This window comes from Nicotiana attenuata, unplaced genomic scaffold, assembly GCF_001879085.1.
Source record: "Nicotiana attenuata strain UT unplaced genomic scaffold, NIATTr2, whole genome shotgun sequence".
In the NCBI taxonomy this organism is placed as follows: domain Eukaryota; kingdom Viridiplantae; phylum Streptophyta; class Magnoliopsida; order Solanales; family Solanaceae; genus Nicotiana; species Nicotiana attenuata.
The window spans coordinates 77,227-86,830 of record NW_017674215.1 but is presented as its reverse complement, the minus strand read 5'-3'; the positions used below and the strand labels follow the sequence as shown (position 1 = coordinate 86,830).

Here is a 9,604-nt window from a genome sequence, read left to right as displayed (position 1 = left end):
ATTGTGTGTCTCACACAACTTACATTAGTTGCGTGAGGCTCCTTTTTGTCTTACAAATTTGTGGACCCCAATCTTACACTTCTGGGTCCACAAAAATCTGGGTCCACAAAACTGTGAGACAAAAAAGATGCCTCATACAACTAGTGTCAGTTGTATGAGACACAAAATAAAATTTTCCAGCACACTCGCATCGATGGAATCCAAAGTACAACCCCCCCCCCCCCTGTCTGTCTTTTAAATTTTAATACGGGATATTAAGGTTGAATAGAGAAACAAGAAATCAGAAGGCATAAATTAACAAAAACACGAGAAGACAAAAAAAGGTATACATACCAATCCTTTAATTTTAGAGGATAATGGTGAAAATAATTACACATGGTGCACTTTCATGACCACTGGTATAATTTTGCAAATTTGACAAATTACTCGAAGAAAGGAGGTGCATTATATCAGTTTTTGTAGAATTAAGAAAAGTAATTGGACACAATGGTAAATGTGAGAACATTGGATTACCAACTCATATTTCTCATTTGGAAGATTGAGGCAATCTATTTTGAAGCTTGCCTTTGTATATGTAAACATGGACTAAGCGCATATTGTTCCGAGGTTGTCATTTTTCAGTAACAACCTTTTTAATTTAGATGTTGTTAGTTTAAGAATACTAATGAAATAGTAAGTAAATGAGACACGGGATTTTTTCGTGGAAAAATCCCACTTAAGGGGACAAAAAACACGACCTAAACTTGTAGGCTTTCAACTTCACTAACTTGTAAACACTCTATTACAAGCCACTTTGTAATGACTCTATTATAAAGACTTCAACTCAACTAACTTGTGATATACCTATCACAAGCCACTTTGTCACTCACTAGTTACAAAGACTTTAACTCATGACTAACTCTAGTTACAACACAAACTCAGAAAGTTTATGGTTTTACAAATGGGTTCCTAAGCAACGCTTCTAACTAAGCAATTTAGGAATTACAATAAGAACAAACAAAAAGTTACAACTCAACTAAGTACAACAAAATACTCGATTTAGGAACTTGTCCGTAGTAGCGTTTAACTTTGTTCTTCAAGCTCTTGAGAACTGAGTTTGCTGTTTGCAGAAGGCTTGAGGTGAGAAATCAAGTGTTCAAGTGATGTTTTGTTATAACGCTCTAGTTGATACACTCTTGATGACATCACTTGAATGATGTAAGCATTTGGTAGGTCAAAGGTAAGTGACTGCAAAACTGCTGCACTGTGTGCACTGTTTCTGTGGCAGTCACTTTCCAGCTGTGCATAGTTGACTTTTGTACTGCTATCAGGGAAACACACGGGATTAGGTCCTTGTCTTGTTTCTCTATTTTCTACACGTGCAGCAGTTCATATTAGCTGGAGTCCTGGCTGGAATCCGTTCATTTGTGATGTGTACCAAGTGCGTAAGGTTCCCTATCTGGTTCTTGACAGTAAGTTTGTTAGATCATCAAAACATAAGGCAAAGACATTGAAAACCCATCAATTTTCCCCTTTTTGATGATGACAAACTTAGATATTGATAACATGTATTTAGAGCGAAAAATAACCAGATGAAGTAACAGGAACTTCAGAAGTTCCCCCTGACTTTATGCTTCCCTCTTAATCAGATCCCTGTTTCAAGTGGCAGTCACTTTCCAGCTGTGCACAGTTGACTTTCGTACTGCTGTCAGGGAAACACACGAGATCAGGTCCTTGTCTTGTTTCTCTATTTTCTACACTTGCAGCATTTCATATTAGCTGGAGTCTTGGCTGGAATCCGTTCATTTGTAATGTGTGTCAGGTTTCATATCTGGTTCTTGACAGTAAGTTTGTTAGATCATCAAAACATAAGGCAAAGACATTGAAAACCCCATCAATTTTCCCTTTTTTGATGATGACAAACTTAGATATTGATAACATGTATTTAGAGCGAAAAATAACCAGATGGAGTAACAGGAACTTCAGAAGTTCCCCCTGACTTTGTGTTTCCCCCTAATCAGATCCCTGTTTCAATTATGCTTTCCCCTTTTGGCATCATTAAAAATACACAAGCAGGCAAACAACTTAAAGAAGTCTAGCCTAGCTAACTCATGCCACATATGTGCACACAACATGATAGAGAAGAGAAACAGAAAATACAAGCATGGAGATAACAAAAGAGAATAGATTTTATATATAAAACATATGCCTTTGCTTTTGGACTGTTGAAAACGCGAGTAGTACTGATACATCCCAACTACATCAAAACAAAAGAAAACAAACACAACTGCCAAGTCAATAAAACAACAAGAGACAATCCAGAAACTGGTCACTGAAAGAGTTACTTAAGGGGCACTAGGAGTAGAGGGCTTGGAAGCTGCATCAAGAGTTTGGAGAACTAGGTCTATGCGGTCATTGGCCGACTTTTGCTTATTGAGCAGTTCTGCTTTGAGGTTCTCCACTTGTGCCCTGAGATCAACATTCTCTTTTGTCAGACGAGTCACTTCCTCATTTGACTCCAGAGCCCCTTGGGCCTGCTGACCTTCCAGGATAGCATTCCTAGCCTTCAACCTTCGAATCTCCTCAGTTGCACTATTTTGAGCATTAATGAGCTGTGAGATGGTTGATGTACTACCTAACCCCCCATTCTTCTCTATGGACTCACATTCTTCCGACGTTGTTTGTGAGAAGGTCTGCTTCTTGGTTCCTACCTTGCCTTGCCCCTACGGCACCTTGAAAAACTTAAACAATTGCGTAAGCAGAAATCCATATGGAAGACCATGATTACCATCCTTAAAGGTTGCCACTTTTTGCATGTGTTCAATCATGATAGCAGGCAGGTTGATAGGGGTAAAGCTATCCAGTTGCTCCATCAAAAACACGTCAGACTTAGAAGTCATGGACCTCCTCTCAGCACGAGGCAACAGAACTTTGTTCACCAACTCGAAGAGCAAGTGATAAACAGGGAGTAATGACTTCTTGTGAATTTGGTCCCCCTTTTGGTTCGCATTATTCTTTACCACAGCATTCCAAAAATTATACCGACACGCATCTTCCACACTAGACACACCAACCATAGGGACCTTTAGAATATCTCCAAGCAGACTGATGTCAAACACAATGTCCACCTCATTCACCAAGGAACAGATATGGTCAGTATCAACGGGAAAGAGGCTGGCATAAAAGCTTTGAACCTCATCCTCATACACTTTGGGTGCATCCATTTGGAACAGATGCCCCCATCTTTGAAACTCAACCATTGCAAGAACTTGACGCATACCAGCCATATCAGAAATTGCTGGGTCAAAAGTGCGACCCAGCAGGACCTTTTGGTGCCTTAAGCGTTCTGAAGCAGAACTAGTTTTACTCCTCATCTTTTTCAAAGAACCAGGTTCATTAACGGTTTCGGATTTTCGTTTGCCAGACTTCCCACCACTTGATTTTCCTTATCCCTTAGACTTGACCGACATATCCTCATCAGAAACGGAGAACTCACTCACAACATCCTTCAACTTTGAACTGGGGGTTGTTACATTCTCTGTGGAAGCAGATTCCTTCTTCTTCTGGGACCTTCTCACTAGGGAACTAGGTTCTTCAGTTGTTTCCTCCTCAACCTCCACCACTGGAACAGCCTTATCACACACTATAACATTGTCTTTCACCAATTTTCTCCTTTTCTTCTTACTGCTTTTTCTGCTCTTTTGAAGGGCGGAGTTATAGGCTACCTTTGCTTGCAACCTAGTAGTAGGCCTCTTAGTAGAAGACTCAGGAGTGGATGCTACCCTTCGCTTGACTATGAAGTATCAAGAGCAATGTTGTCTAGATCCTCCTCATCACTAGACCTCATCTCAGGGACTTGAATGTCCAAGGGCGCAACAGCAAATGCAGGAGCAGAACTGGCATGGGAGTGAGAACCCTGACCTATCTCCTCCGGAGAGCGGTCAGGTTCTTCGCGAGAGGGCCCAATAGTTTCTGCTAGTGTAGAGCCCTCAAGAGCCACCATGGCTCCTTCTTCCCCCATACCTTGTATCTCGTTCCTCTGAGAAATTATCTCATGTAAGACGCCATGAGCAGATACCACAAAGATGGTCGCGACATTTTCTTCCTCAATAGGCTCCATGGCCACCACGAAATTTGAAGCAATAATGACGGAAACCTCTGTGACCTCAGGATTTGTACCCTGTTCTCCTTTTTCCTTTATCAGTGGGAAACTCAGAAGATAGAGAAAAAGGATCAACACTTTTAGGGGTTTCTGGGATAGTCAACTTAGAACTGGAGGGAGACGGGGAATCTGGGTTAGGAGTGATGTTAGAGATAAGAGTAGGAGTGGTTACAGAAGACTCATTGGGGACGGAGGATTCAGTGGGTTTTTCAATTTTAGAGACGACTGAGGCAGGGATTTCGGAGTTTGTGTCAGCCATTGAAGAGATAGAGAGAAAGTTCTTTGGTGAAGTTCTAATGAAGGACTATGGTTTGTGAAAAAAGGAGAAAGGTTTTAATGAGAGTGGAAAATTATGAAGAGAGAGATAGGAACCGGTTCTGAAACGGCGGTTGTGCTTGGAGAGATGCAACGTTTCAGAGGGAGATGGAACTATTTGAAGTGAAGGGACGTAACAGCAGGGTCTGAAATGGTGGATAACATGGCTGTTGATATTTGTACCTTTTCAAGACGTGTATTAAAGAATGCATAGAACTACTAACCTTTGGTACAAGAACCAGGTTCTTGACCTGTTTTTGAAAATTTTCAATCGTCTTTCATCATCCATGCAATGCATCTACAGCTTCTATTCTCATCATGCGTGTTTACCTGCAACGGTATTGAAGTGAGTTAGACTTGGCCAGAAAACACTTTAGCTAGTTTTACCTGAAGGTGATTTTCATAGCCAATTGATGAGGAATTGGGTACTCAATTGGGCTTCAATAGCCCCAGCTTCACCCTGTTTCTTTCAAAATGTTCCCTACTCAGTGCTTTGGTGAAGATATCTGCAATTTGGTCTTCCATGCTGCAGAACTTCATACAGACCAGCCCTTTCTCCACATTGTCCCTCAGAACATGATGTCTCACATCAATGTGCTATGTTGTTTTGTGTTGAACTGATTCTTAGCCATGTTGAGTGCACTGGTGTTATCACGTAGAAGAGGCACACACTCAGTAAACACCCCAAAATCCTCCAGTTGCTGCTTAATCCATAGGAGGTTAGCACAGCAGGATGCTGCAGCTACATATTCTGCTTCAGCTGTTGAAAGAGCCACTGAATTCTGCTTCCTTGTGCCCCAAGAGATGAGACATGACCCTAGAAAGTGAGCCATTCCAGAAGTGCTTTTCCTGTCCACAAGATAACCTGCATAGTCAGCATCAACATACCCAATGAGATTAAAGCTGTCACCTGAGGGGTAATACAGGACTAGGTCATGTGTCCCCTTAAGGTATCTCAAAATTCTTTTGGCAACCTTCAAATGAGATTCCTTGGGATTTGATTGAAACCTTGCACATAGCCCACACTGAAGACAATATCGGGTCTGCTGGCAGTGAGATAGAGAAGGGACCCAATGCCTCTATACATAGTTTGATTCACGGGAGATCCAGTTTCATCCATGTCCAGTCGAGTAACCGTTGCATTGGGAGTATCTATTACTTTTGATGCTTCCATACCAAACCTCTTCAAGAGCTCCTTGATGTATTTTTGCTGACAAAAGAATGTACCCTTTGTGGACTGCTTCACTTGAAGACCCACGAAGAAATTCAGCTCCCCCATCATGCTCATTCCAAACTCACTTCCCATGAGCTTTGCAAATTCTTCACACAGAAAGTCAGTTGTTACTCCAAAGATGATATCATCAACATAGACTTGAACAATGAGCAGGTTCCTTCCCCGTTTCTTTAGGAACAAGGTGTTGTCAATTTTCCCTCATGTAAAACCATTTTCCAAGAGGAACTTTGACAGCCTTTCATACCAAGCTCGAGGAGCCTGCTTCAACCCGTACAATGTTTTGTCCAGTTTAAACACATATTCAGGGTGTTCATGACATTCAAACCCTGCAGGTTGCTTCACATAAACTTCTTGCTTAAGAAGTCCATTCAGAAATGCACTTTTGACATCCATTTGGAACAAGGTGAATTCCATATGAGATGCAAAAGCAATTAGGATTCTAATAGCTTCCATGCGAGCGACCGGAGCAAACGTTTCATCATAATCAATCCCTTCCTCCTGATTGTAGCCTTGAACCACTAGCCTGGCCTTGTTCCTTGTAGTGTTTCCATGTTCATCAAGCTTGTTCCTGAATACCCACCTGGTACCTATAATGGTTCTATCTGAGGGTCTAGGTACCAGGTGCCAGACGTTATTCCTTTCAAACTGATGCAGCTCATCTTGCATGGCTGTAATCCAATTTGCATCTTTCGGGGCTTCCTTGATATTTTTGGGTTCTATTTGGGAGAGAAAGGTTGAGTAGGCAAGTGAATTTCTGGCTTTTGACCTGGTTTTAAATTATTAGGTACCGTAAATGGTTCGGATATCTAAATCGCCAATATAGGTGCCAACAGAGTCCTTTTTTTAAATTTTGCCCCTATTTTTGAAAGTTATGCAATTAACTCTTCCAGACAACGTTAGACTGGAGTCTAATATTTGCTCATGTAATTTTTGGTTTTGCTCACAAAACATTAGAGACTAATGTTTGCAATAACTTAAAAAATTTTAGACCATGGTCAAACATTCTCATAAGACTGCTCAAAACGTACTTTAAAGGTCTATCAGTTGCAAGAGAATTCTTTTAAAAAAAAAAAAAAAAAAAAAAAAAGACTAAATAAGTAAACACAAAAAGGGACAATTAGCGAAGGAATCGATCACCAGCATCGACAGGGACGAGATGGTAGAATGATCTCAACCAGCCGGGCAATTGGCTACATGATTCATGAGCATAAGAACTTGAATTTACTTAACTATTTGTATAGTAAGCTTGCAGTTAATTATCCATTGTGTCGCTTTTGCAATCAACAGTAAAGTGTAAACTGCATTGGCCTATAGAATTCTCAAACCATAATGGCACACATTCATATCACCTAAAAACTGGTTTGCAGTTAATTTCAAAATAGACAAGAATCTACGCATTCAATTGGATAACATCAGCGTTTTTTTTCAACATCTTCAAAGCTAAACAAAAGTCCAATCCCTACCCATGTAGACTCCAAAGCATTAAAACATAGAACTATCCTTCTGCTACCAAAACCTGGAACGGAAATCCTACGACAACTTATGAATATAATACTTGTAAATATTGTTCAACAAAGGCAAGGAAATCCACGATCCATAAAACTGATAAACCTCTGCTTACAAGAAAACTACAACCAACTGTCCATAACCTGAAAAGCAATAGAACAGACATTAGTCACAATTAATCCACCTTTTCTTGGTTTACTAGCCAAATCACTTGAAATAATAGCATAAACCCAAATCAGCAAGATTAGCATATCATGCTACTCGCAAGATTGGGTATCACTTCAAAAAGAGAAGCGGATCCCTGACAAATAGCATTAGTTAGATGAAATTAAGCCAAGGAGGATTCAAGTTCACAAACCACTCTTAGAAGCACTTCCTGTGGACAATTGCAGGACCGGATTCATCATACTCGCCCTTAGTTATCCACATCTGCACCACAAGTAGAAGTTAGTGCTAAGCGCTTGTCTTAAAGAAGTTATGGAAAAGATATTCACTATTAGAACAAATTTTTTGGGACTAAGACATAGTTGATTGATTGAATGATCAGTCAAATAGAGCAAGGAGAGACTAACTTGCTGGAAAGTACTGAGGGAAGCTAGAATTGATCCTCCAATCCAGACGCTGTACTTCCGCTCAGGTGGTGCAACAACCTTAATCTTCATACTGTTTGGAGCAAGAGCACTGATTTCCTTGCTCATACGATCTGCTATCCCTGGAAACATAGTTGAGCCACCACTAAGCACCACGTTTCCATATAAATCTTTCCTAATATCCACATCGCACTTCATGATTGAGTTATAGGTTGTTTCATGAATTCCAACTGCTTCCATTCCGATAAATGATGGTTGGAAGAGGACCTCAGGACAGCGGAACCTCTCCGCGCCAATTGTGAGTATTTGCCCATCTGGAAGCTCATAGCTCTTCTCGACATCCTTGCTATTCTTTGAAGTCTCTAGGTCCTGCTCAAAATCCATTGAAACATATGCAAGCTTCTCCTTCACATCACGAACAATCTCACGTTCAGCAGCAGTGGTAAATGAATACCCTCTCTCTGTGAGAATCTTCATGAGATAATCTGTAAGATCACGACCAGCAAGATCTAACCGCAAGATAGCATGGGGAAGTGCATATCCCTCGTAGATAGGGACAGTGTGGCTCACACCATCACCAGAATCAAGCACAATACCTTGTTGGAAAATAACAAACGTATTAGTAACACAAAACGATAAAGAACTAGAGTACGTTGGTAAATCATCTATTGCTTACCAGTTGTACGCCCACTAGCATACAGAGAAAGAACAGCCTGGATTGCAACATACATGGCTGGCACATTGAATGTCTCGAACATTATTTCAGTCATTTTCTCTCGGTTTGCCTTGGGGTTAAGTGGTGCCTCTGTCAGAAGGAGGGGATGCTCCTCGGGAGCAACACGGAGCTCATTTTAAAATGTGTGATGCCATATTTTCTCCATGTCATCCCAGTTGCTTACTCTGCCATGTTCAATCGGATATTTTAGAGTCAAAATACCTCTTTTAGACTGAGCTTCATCGCCAACATAGGCATCTTTTTGTCCCATTCCAACCATGACGCCAGTGTAACGAGGACGACCAACTATACTTGGAAAAACAGCCCGTGGAGCATCATCCCCAGCAAAACCAGCCTAAAGAAACAAATAACTCAGTCATTTGTACCTTAATAAGTCACATAAGGAGTAATACAGAATTGCAAGCACGTTTTGCTAACTAACCTTGACCATTCCAGTTCCATTGTCAACAACAAGTGGTTGAATATCCTCAACATCAGCCATCTTGCAAGAGCTACAAGTATCAGCTCATTACGCATAATCATTGTATAATATGTTCAAAATATCAGCTCATTCGTATAAACTTTTGTCTGTAATGTTTTCTCAGCCTCCCCTCAACTGAGGTCAGATAGATTTACATATTTCTAGTAAAAATCACCAGCTAATAGCACATGAATGTCCCCTTTGTCCTTAAAGAGAAAGGAATCAACAAGACCAACAGAAACAACAGGACGGCAAGAAGTAGGGAATTCATGCCCAAAGAAACACAAAGAAGGGTCAACGTATGCAGTGGAAGCTCATTCGTGCATTTTTGTCACACTTCACTATCCACTGCATTTGATGATACATTCAGCCTAAACAGCAGGAGTCACTACAATCTAACTCTTTAATATTTCAGATGCACTAGCACTCATCTCATACCAAGATATAGAAGAGTAATGGTGACAGGGAAACAGGAGATCCATTTCACTCAAGATAAGTTCCATTACATATCCAGTTATCAGTTTCTTATTAATATATCTCCTGAATGATCTATAATAGACCATATGTCACGCATCTCCCGCTATTTGTAGAATGTGCACTTCACTTTTAACAAAATGAAAAA

The 9,604-nt window shown here is 40.6% G+C and overlaps 1 pseudogene; it reads right to left on the bottom strand.

The window, feature by feature from the left end:
- Nucleotides 1-7,071: 7,071 nt before the first annotated feature.
- Nucleotides 7,072-9,009, bottom strand: LOC109218217 (annotated as a pseudogene).
- Nucleotides 9,010-9,604: the final 595 nt, after the last annotated feature.